This window comes from Otolemur garnettii, unplaced genomic scaffold (genome assembly GCF_000181295.1).
Source record: "Otolemur garnettii isolate 467f Iridium unplaced genomic scaffold, OtoGar3 scaffold00008, whole genome shotgun sequence".
Lineage (NCBI taxonomy): Eukaryota > Metazoa > Chordata > Mammalia > Primates > Galagidae > Otolemur > Otolemur garnettii.
In genome coordinates this window covers 12812913-12823373 of record NW_003852403.1, presented here as the reverse complement: position 1 = coordinate 12823373, position 10461 = coordinate 12812913, and positions in this window count along the sequence as shown.

Below are 10461 nucleotides of genomic sequence, written 5' to 3'. Positions count from 1 at the left end.
GTCTTAATTGGTTGGGAGTTTTGGTACTTATGTTCCTCTATTCCTTCTACACCATAAATTTGTCTTTGAATTGATACTATTTCATGTCTTAGTCTAAGAATATTGTCCTTCACCCTTTGAGATTCGGATCCAGTGGTATTCTAATGTGACAAAGAGATTACATAACAAAATACATTATTATCACAGTCTTCAGAAATTAAAACGGGCCGTGTAAGGATAATAATTCTTTTAGTAATTGGATAGGATATTTGTCAGGGCCTGGGGCTGGCCAGGTCTACAGGCCCAGCTTAGGTAGGTTCTGGACGCGGACCACTAAGCTCCCTTGCTCAGGAACAGTTTCTCTTAGGCGCTTGAGGGCTATCTACTTTAGCTGTAGAGAGAGAAAGAGAGAGTATCTTAGAGAGAGTCAAGCAGTCTTTTTAGAACAGATAGCTCTTAGTCTTTAGCAGAGCTTGGTACTCTTCAGCAGAGACGCCGTGCTGGCATTCTGCAGGCAGAAGAGGAGACAGAGTCAGAGTAAGCGGATCCATGATAGAATGCACATGCCTCTTGACTGCCTGCTTCTTCAGCCTAATATAAGGCTGAGCTCACGCTTCTCAACACCACAGGTGTAGAGACTGCCAATTCACCAATGCTCTCATCTTGTGAGCTCTCTCATGCTTGTTAGAACCAAATCTCTCTCCACACCCTTTTCACCAAGGTGTTCCATTACAGGTATTTCTTATAACTCTCACTCTTCTTAGCCATAGGCTATACGGGCTGCTACAGATATTACTTATTACCTGTCAACCTGTCCACATGAGATAGGTGAATATCCCTATGCAGTAATTAGGGATTACTAAAACTAAACAGATTTGAAGCTGTCAGCTGTTGTTAGATGGTAAGATCCCTTACTACCTGTATACCTTTCTCAGGCATTTTGCAAGAATCCTGGACTATCTGGGGTCAACTGAATAGTGTCCTCATTTGTTAACTGGTATTTGCTACCTAGAAAACTTGGCTGTAGACATTTCTGAATTAATAAGCTTCCTCTTGATTATGGATAATGGTGTGAATCAGAAGAATTTTTAACTTTTAGCAATCTTGTGGAGTAATTTTCTTTTCTCAAAAGTGTATTCTCTGTAGCCTATCTACTTTTGCAAAGAATGACAGTATAAATAGTTAATTTTTTCCAAATAAAATTGATTTGGCTCAAACTCAGGGAGCACTAAGTACCCAAAAATGTCGTAGAAATCATAGAAAGGACATTTCTCTTTACATAGAAACATTCTAGAGAGATCAAAAATCCCTTGTAGAGGCTGGGCACCTGTAGCTCAAGTAGCTAAGGCACCAGCCACATACACCAGAGCTGGTGGGTTCGAATCCACTCCCAGGCCTGCCAAACAACCATGATAACTACAACCAAAAAATAGCCAGGTCTTGTGGTGGATGCCTATAGTCCCAGCTACTTGGGAGGCTGAGGCAAGAGAATTGCTTAAGCCCATGAGTTTGAGGTTGCTGTGAGCTGTGACCCCATAGCACTCTACCAGGGTGACAGCTTGAAGCTCTGTCTCAAAAAAAAAAAATTTATTTTTTTTTTTTTGTAGCATTGATACCATTTCTCTGATTATTACTGCATTTCTGTGAGGGAACTGGGGGGTGGGAGGGTAGAAAATTATTTATCCCCTTTCCATAGGTAAAGAAACTGAGGTACCAAATTAGACAATTTCTTACTTGCAACCACAACGATGCTTCAATTGCAGAAATAAAACTATTGCTTCCTGTTGTAAGCTGGCAGGGTATTTTTTCCAGATTATTCTGCATTGTTAACATAATTGAGGTTCCAAGCAATAATAGAAGATGATCAGGGCAGGATAATGGTAATGACCCAGAGCTAGAACTGAAAATAGAGTCCAACTGTCTAATTCCTTGTTCAGTGATTCTGCCATTAAGCTGAGAGACTAAATGACTGAACTTTATCAAGAAAGGTCGAGGAAATGCTGTAAGAGGCTAACCAGCATTTGGTCCAGTTAACTTTTCACTACAGATAAGCAGAATAATGCCCGCCCCCCCCCCCTTTCTGGTTTATCTAAGGGGGAAAGAAGTCTCGAGTTGAAATTCTTTGTGGACATTGCTGTTTCTTCTATTTTAGTATTTACTTGTATGATATAGAAGGATCTTGGTTCACTGAAGCTCATTAGGAGTCAGAGGGAAAAAAGACATTACAAGTTAAAAACAATTATCTCTTTGCTTAAAGACAGTGTGAATCAGCAAGCTGGAGAGCTCAGTTTTTCAGTGGGTTGGCTAGTCCATTGTGTCAGTCTGAAAGGTAATGTGGTCCGTTTCCGGCTCTGAGAATGGGCTAGGGGAGGAAAGGAGAAAATAGAAGAGAAGAGGGGGGCCTCCTTTGTCCTACATTTAAGACATGTGTTGCTTTACCTCGCAAATGTGAATGGATGAGATCAGTCTTAATTCAGAACCCAAGAGGCTTTTCACCAAATTTGAAAAAGACAACAGATGCAAAATAGCAAGATGAGTTCTCATTATATAGCTGACACTTGGTACCTTTCTCAGACATATGTGTATTTTCAAGGGCGTGGGCATTTGGCTCTGCTAAAGGGGATATAAAAGATATGAAGTTCACATAGACTTCCTCAGCAGTGAAACTTTTCATATAAATGAGAACTCCAGACCGGTGGGGGCCATACCAACAAAGATCTCATTCCTTCATAATTCTTTCCTTAGTTTTCAAATACTTTAGAAGATGAAGAAATATCTTTAGCGTAACATTCCTGGTTTTAATTAAACTGACTTTTTAGGGGATGCCAGATAGCTTTAAGTACATTACCTTTTTCTTTTTTCTATTTTTAATCTTTACAACCTAGAGAATTGAGTATTTTCATTTTAGAAATTGCTAAGCAGAAGTTGAGGAATTTGCCCAGGGTCACACAAATAGCATTGTAGGAGATTTGGATTTAGAATCTAGGTCTCCAAAACCGCTTTCAATATCTTTTCTATTATCCTTTCATAAAAGGCTATGGCAATATTTTGGTTTTTACTTTCAGGCAATTTCTAGATAAACTTTAGGATATTAATGGCTTTTTGAGGCTGAGTGTCCGTAGTTCAATGGTTGGAGTGCCGGCCCCGTGATGGCTTTTTGAGAATGGAATGCAGGAATATTTATTTTGCATTTCTATGTTTTTCATCATATTTTTCCTCAGCAGTGTATAGACATTAGTGATCAGATTATAAACCTTTTTGTTTCAATAAGATAGAAATGCGTTTCTTCAAAAGTGTCTGAGCACCATATGCCTGTTTGTTTGGGGTTCACCCAGGGTATTCTAAGTTGAATGTGGTAGTTGCAGGCAGAATCCTGAAATTAAAACTTTGAATGAGTTGACTTGCTATAAATAAATAATTTCCTATACTTCCCAAAACAAGGTGGAGGGGCACTGCTGAATTAACTTGAGCTACAAACTTCTGATGTTAGTGTAACCTATTGCTCTCAGTAGAGAGAGCTTTTTAAAATTTTAAAGGAAAAAGCAAGCAATTATTATTTTCAATTTACTTACACCCTAGAAAGGTTATGATATTGAACATTTTTCTGCTTACCAAACAATTCACAAGTTGTTACACTAAACATAAACTCTCATCCAGCCCTTACCTAGTGGAATATTATCTAGCAATTTCATGATGAGCTTACCAAAATCATTAATTTTAATGATTAATTTCAATGGGACTAATCTAGAGGACTTCAGGAAAAGCCTCTGCCTTGCCCAACCAATCATTCAATAGATATTTGAATGTTGGCTAGGTATGCTGGCTCACTCCTGGGATCCTAGCACTCTGGGAAGCCAAGGCCAGTGGATTGCTTGAGCTCAGGAGTTCAAGATCAGCCTGAGCAAGAGTGAGAACCTGTCTCTACTAAAAAGTAGGAAAAAAATCAAAACTAGCCAGGCATTGTGGCAGGCATCTATAGCTCTAGCTACTTAGAAGACTGAGGCAAGAAGATTGCTTGAGCCTAGGAGTTTGAGGTTGCTGTGAGCTATGATGCCACGACACTCTGCCTCCAAAAAAATAAATAAATAAAATAAAATTGAGTATTCTTCATTACTCTAAAGGATCAATATCATCTATTTAATAATGGTTAAGGGAGTGAAGGAAACCGAAAAAGTCAGGGACTTTCTACCCCAAAAGTGCTAACCATTTAGTACACTGAATCTTACCCTAAAAAACAATGTATCAAAGAAATTATTTTAACAAACACAAAATCTCTTTCTTCTTTCTTTCATCTTTTTTTTTTTTTTTTTTTTTTTGAGACAGGATCCCACTCTGTTGCCTGGGATGGAGTGCAGTGGCATCAGCCTAGCCTACTGCAACCTTTAATTCCTGTGCTCAAATGATTCTCCTGCCTCTCAAGTAGCTGGGACTATAGGTACACCTGGCTAATATTTCCATTTTTTTAAAAATAGAGATGGGGTGTATCTCTCTTATGAAGGCCAGTCTTGAACTCCTGACCTCAAGTGATTCTTCCACCTCAGTCTCCCAGAGTGGTAGGATTACAGGCGTGAGACACATTGCTTGGCCTCTTTTATTTCTCTATCTTTTTTTTTTTATGTCGCCCTCAGTAGAGTGCCATGGTGACACAACTCACAGCAACCCCAAACTCTTGGGCTTAAGCGATTCTCTTGCCTCAGCCTCCCGAGTAGCTGGGACTACAGGCACACCCTACAATGCACGGCTATTTTTGGTTGCAGTTGTCATTGTTGTTTAGCAGGCCTGGGCCAGGCTTGAACCCACCAGCCTCAGTGTATGTGGCCAGCGCCCTACTCACTGAGCTATGGGCGCTGAGCCTCTATTTTTATCTTGAAAATACTTCCCTAGGAGCTCAGAGTGATTGCTTTTAAGCTAATAGTTTTTGGTTCTACAGGATTTACTCTGAGATACTCATTAGGTCCAGAAGTATTCCATATCAGAGAAAGTAGTAGGGAAGAGTGACTATTCAGCGTGTGGATTCTGGTGTCAGATATCCTGGATCCATATCTTGGCCATACTACTTGCCAGCCAGGAGATCTTTAGCAAGTTACTTCTCAATGCCACATTTTTCTCATTAGAAAAATGGGGCTATATAGAATTTTCCTCCTAGGGATATTGTGAGAATTAAACAAGCTATTATAAAGAACTAAAGAAGGACAAAACCTTGCTAAGAGCTAGTACTCAATATTATCAGTTAACTCTTTCTTTCAGATTTTAGAAAAATACTTTTAAATCTAGACTCAATTAACCTTCTTGTGACCTTGTTGAAGGGTCTGTTTCCATATGCTGCCTGCCAGATGGCCCACTTACAAAAAAGAAGCCAACAGCTTACCTGGGATAAATTAGACCATTGAAGGTCAATGCAGTGTAGTAAGGAGTAGGGTTGGCATAATTGAGAATGTGCACCTACATGCACTCTAGGCAGCACTTTTCTGTGAGGGGGCATGGTAGTGAGACAAGATAGGTATGCATCTAAAAACCTCAATTTGACTCCACTCAGCACACAATACTTAGCCTCTTTGAATGATTTCTTAGTTAGGTACCTTAGGGAAATTACTTAAGCTCTTTGAGTCATTATTTTTCTCATTTGTAAAATCTGGATAATAACATACATGCCACTGAGTTATCTGTAATGACTATTAGTGAGGGCTCAGTAAATCTAGCAAGAGCCACAGCTAGGCACTGAATATTTGGTCACTTCTCTTTTTCATTTTCTTTTCTTTTTTTTTTTTTGTTTTTTTGAGACAGAAGCTCACTTTGTTGCCCCAGGCTAGTGTGTCGTAGCATCACAGCACACAGCAATCTCAAACTTCTGGGCTCAAGCTATCCTCCTCCCTCAGCCTCCCAAGTAGCTGGGACTACAGGCACCCATCACAATGCCTACCTAGTTTTTCTATTTTTAGTAGAGATGGGGTCTCGCCTTTGCTCTGGCTTATCTCGAACTCCTGAGCTCAAGTAATCCTCCTGCCATGCCCTCCCAGAGTGTTAGGATTACAGGAGTGAGCCCCTGCACCTGGTCCACTTCTCTTTTCTTTCTTTCTGTTTTCTTTTTTTTTTGAGACAGAGACTCCCTATGTCACCCTGGGTAGAGTACCATGGCGTTGCAGCTCACAGCAACCTCTAACTCTTGGGCTTAATCGATTCTCTTGCCTCAGCTTCCCAAGCAGCTGGGACTACAGGTGCCCGCCACAATGCCCGGCTATTTGTTTGTTGCAGTTGACATTATTGTTTAGCAGGCCCTGGCCTGGTTTGAACCCACCAGCCCCTGTGCACATGGCCGGTGCCCTAACCACTGAGCTACGGGCATCAGACCCCACTTCTCTTTTTCTATGGCTATCTTGACAAAAGAATAGCAACAGCAGTGGTGACCGGTAGGATAGTCTGTTAGTGACATTATGATGTCTCTGCTTAAAACAAGTCTGATTGTTCAGTGTACAGTAAATCCTATTTAATGTTGTCAATAGATTCTTAGAAACTGTGACTTTAGGCAAATTGACATGTTATGAAACCAATTTTACCATAGGCTGATTGATATTAACAAAAGTTAAATTACTACAGCATATTTCTGGTCACAAAACCATCCCCAATCTTTTAAACAAATAGCCCAAAACATTTCTAATATTAAACCTTGAAATAAATGTGAGCAATAAACTCACTGAAGAAAGAAGATAAAGAATGATTTATCCAATTTTCAATGAATCAGGGAGCGATGGCAGTCACAGTGGTGGGGCGTTAAACCAAGGAGTAAATGTTTGCAACACAAAAACTGCAAGGCTCACTTCCTCCCACCATGGAATTCAAAAACAATAACAAATACACCAGGCTTGCTAAGCAGTTTTGTACCTCATTGTTTACTACCGTGCATTTGTATTTCATCTACTTTACAAATTTTTTATTTTACAATAATTTGTATTCATTCATTTCCCAACCTACCCATTCATTTCCCTTCCCTCCCAAATTATTCCAATTCAGGGTCTCTGTTGGCCAGAGCCTGTCCTGGCCGTTGAGGGTGCCAGGCAGGAACTAGCCCCGGACAGGATGCCATTGTTGCAGGGCATTCTCTCCCTCTTTCCCTCTCTCTCTCTCTCTCTCACACACACACAGACATGGACACGCTCACTCTCAGACTGAGACAACATAGACACGTCAATTAACTGAACACGCACATCTCTGGAATGTCGGAGGAAACCAGAGTTTCCAGGGAAAAGTCACATAGACATGGGGAGAATGTGCAAACTCCATGGCCCCAGTCAGGAATCGATTGTCCTATTCTTATCAACTTTCTAACAAAACATCACTGTATGAACCAACATTATTCCAGGACCTGCTGTGCAAGGGGACCAGCAGGGCAGAAATCAAGTCTGTGCTCCATTTTCCAAGATGTGCGGAGGTGCCTCTTTTTCTAATTTGTACAAAGGTGCTCCGTTCTCCACCCCTGTTTCTGCCCCCACCCCCTTCCTTTTGGTTCCTTTCCACCTTCCCTAGGTGCTCAGAGACTTTTACATGGCCAGGACCCCTCACTGCAGTTCCATTTTCTGACCTATCTCAGATCTATCAGGTCATTCTATATCATTTTATTCTGCCAGGACAATCCTAATCCCTCCAGAGTTCCACCCCTTTAGGACTCTTCCAACAGACAAGAGCTAATTGCATAAGTAAATTTCAGCTAAGGTATTGACAAGACTTTTCTTTAGTTACACTATCCATTGGCATTTTAACAGAGGTTTCCGATGTTGAACCCAAAGGAGCAAACACAGAATTTGAGCTATCAAGGCAAAGCTAATGTAGGAAAGCAGTTTGAAAATGGGACTTTTCAGCACACCACATACATAGTACCTGCGCACTCTGCTAATGTGTGAATTTAGAGGTGGCATTGAATTATAGGCCAGGAAGTGGAAGCTATATACATGTAATGACGAAGCCTTCCTCTGCCGTATCGGCCGGTCCGCTTAAAGAGTCAACAAGAACTTTGGACCCTATACTACCTAGTCTGAAAGAAGATTACGTAAAAGGGGTAGATTTTATGGTTTAGTGAAAAGAAAAACTGCTCTGAGAGTTAGGAGACTTGGATTAGAGTTCAGCTTTTCACCACTAAATAGCTCTGTGGCTTTGGGAAAAGTCAGTTATGTGCTTAGACCTCAATAGCTTCACTGTGGCTGGAAAGACTGAATTAGAGAAACGTTCAGATCTTTTTCGGCCCTCATCTTCTATGTTTCTTTTTACCCTTTACAAACCAAATGGCCTAGGAGAAATAAAACCAATGCTAAATTGTAGCTTTAGAATTTTACTGGACTGCATATCATATCTCTTCCAGAGAAGCAGGTTACATTTATGGTTAAGAATATAGGTGCTGGGGTCCTTCATTCCTGAGTTTGACAAATTTTAACATTTCAGTTCAATTTCCCCATTTGCAAAAGAGGAATACTAATACCTATGTTGTAATGTTAGTGAGAAGATTAAATGAGCAGTCAGCATGGTGCCTGATACCTAGTAAGTCCTCCGTACTTGGTAATGGCATTGTTCATCCTAGGTCTGCTACTAAATTAATTCTTGATCTGGCCAAACCATTCACTTCTCAAGGTCTTCTTAAAACTTTTATGATCCAAGCAGAGAAAAGGACTAGATTATTCCCAAAGTGTTTTTTTTTTAATCTCCTTCTTTAATCTATCTTTTTATGCTTTTAATAGAAACTTTTATTTTCAAACTTTGGCCTGTTATGAATTTAATAGCTCGATTATCTCTCCCATGTACATGGAGTAGTTCCCTCAAAAGATTTCCAAGTCTGACCTACTCCTATACTGTGTGGGAAGGTCATTATTGGCTACCAGGGTATAAGAGTTATATAATTTAAATTTCTTTTCTTTCTTTTCTTTCTTTTTTTTTTTTTTGGAGACAGTCGTTCTTGTCACCCTTGGTAGAGTGCTGTGGCATTGTAGCTCACGGCAACCTCAAACTCTTTGGGCTCAAATTATCCCCTTGCTTCCACCTGCTATTTTTAGAGATAGGGGTCTTACTTTTGCTTAGGCTGTTCTCTAACTCCTGAGCTCAAACAATCCACCAGCTCAGCCTCCCAGAGTGTGTTGGGATTACAGGCATGAGCCACTCACTGTACCTGGACCATAATTTAAATGTTAAAACTCTTGGTACACAGCCACTCCCAGTAACATGAAAATTTACAAATTTAGATGTCTAGGCCCCAGGCCACAGGATAGTACTAGGAATAATCACTACTGCCATATTGATAAAGTGGCAATGAATCATGTTCACCCATAGGTGATGACTAGATTAAATGCTAATATACTACGTGACCTGGATTACTAGCAAAAGTTTCTTGACAAGGAGCTCAGCACTGCACTCAAGCTCAAAGACTTGATCAGATCTGTTTCCTGGATCACTCTTGGTACTAATTCTATATCCATCAGGATACAAAAGCCGTACTAGTTACTTCAACAGAGATAATTTAATATTAATGATTGTTAAATGGCTATATAGATGTTAACTATGTAACTGAAAGACTAAAAAGAAAACTCTAATGAATCATGAGGTAACAATTGCTGGAAGCAGCTGCAACCCCTAGGGCTGAGAAAAGAAAAGGACTAACTTGGAATTATTAAAACTTAGAAACTCAAAGAGGGGGCCCCTTATTAACAACTCTTTTTTTTTTTTTTTTGAGACAGAGCCTCAAGCTATCCCCCTGGGTAGAGTGCCATGGCATCATAGCTCATAGCAGCCTCCAACTCCTGGGCTCAAGCGAGTCTCCTGCCTCAGCCTCCCAAGTAGCTGGGACCACAGGCGCCTGCCACAACGCCTGGCCATTTTTTAGTTGCAGCTATCATTGTTGTTTGGCAGGCCCAGGCTGGGGATTCGAACCTGCCACCTTAGGTGTATATGGCTGGCGCCTTAGCCGCTTGAGCCACAGGCGCCGAGCCAACAACTCTTTATATAAAATTGTCTCTGTTCAAATAGTCAGTGTGGTTTCTGTTTCCTGACTATATTATAACTGATACAGTGTTGTACAAACTCATATTCCCACTGGCAACATATTCTTGCCAAAAGTTGGTATTTTTTATCTTTTTTATTTTAACAGACCTGGTGGGCTTGAAGTGCTATTGCATTGTAATTTTTAATTTGTATTTTTTTGATGGGTAAGGAAGCACTATTCTGTCTATTTACTGGTTGTTTGGATAACCTCTTTTGTGAAGTATCAGTTCAAGTCTTTTGCCCATTTTTCTTTCAGATTGCTGCCTTTTTCTTACTGATTTGTAAAAGTTCTTTGTACATCTCAGATATGAGTTCTTTGTAGGCTCTATGGCTCCAGCTCTCTGTGAATATGCCCAAGAAGCCTTCCTATTTCAGAATATACCTCCTTCAGTTAAATGGCTATAGAGACCAAATTACTATGTTATTTTTATTGTGTTATAGTTCCTCAACAAACAAGTGTAGTAT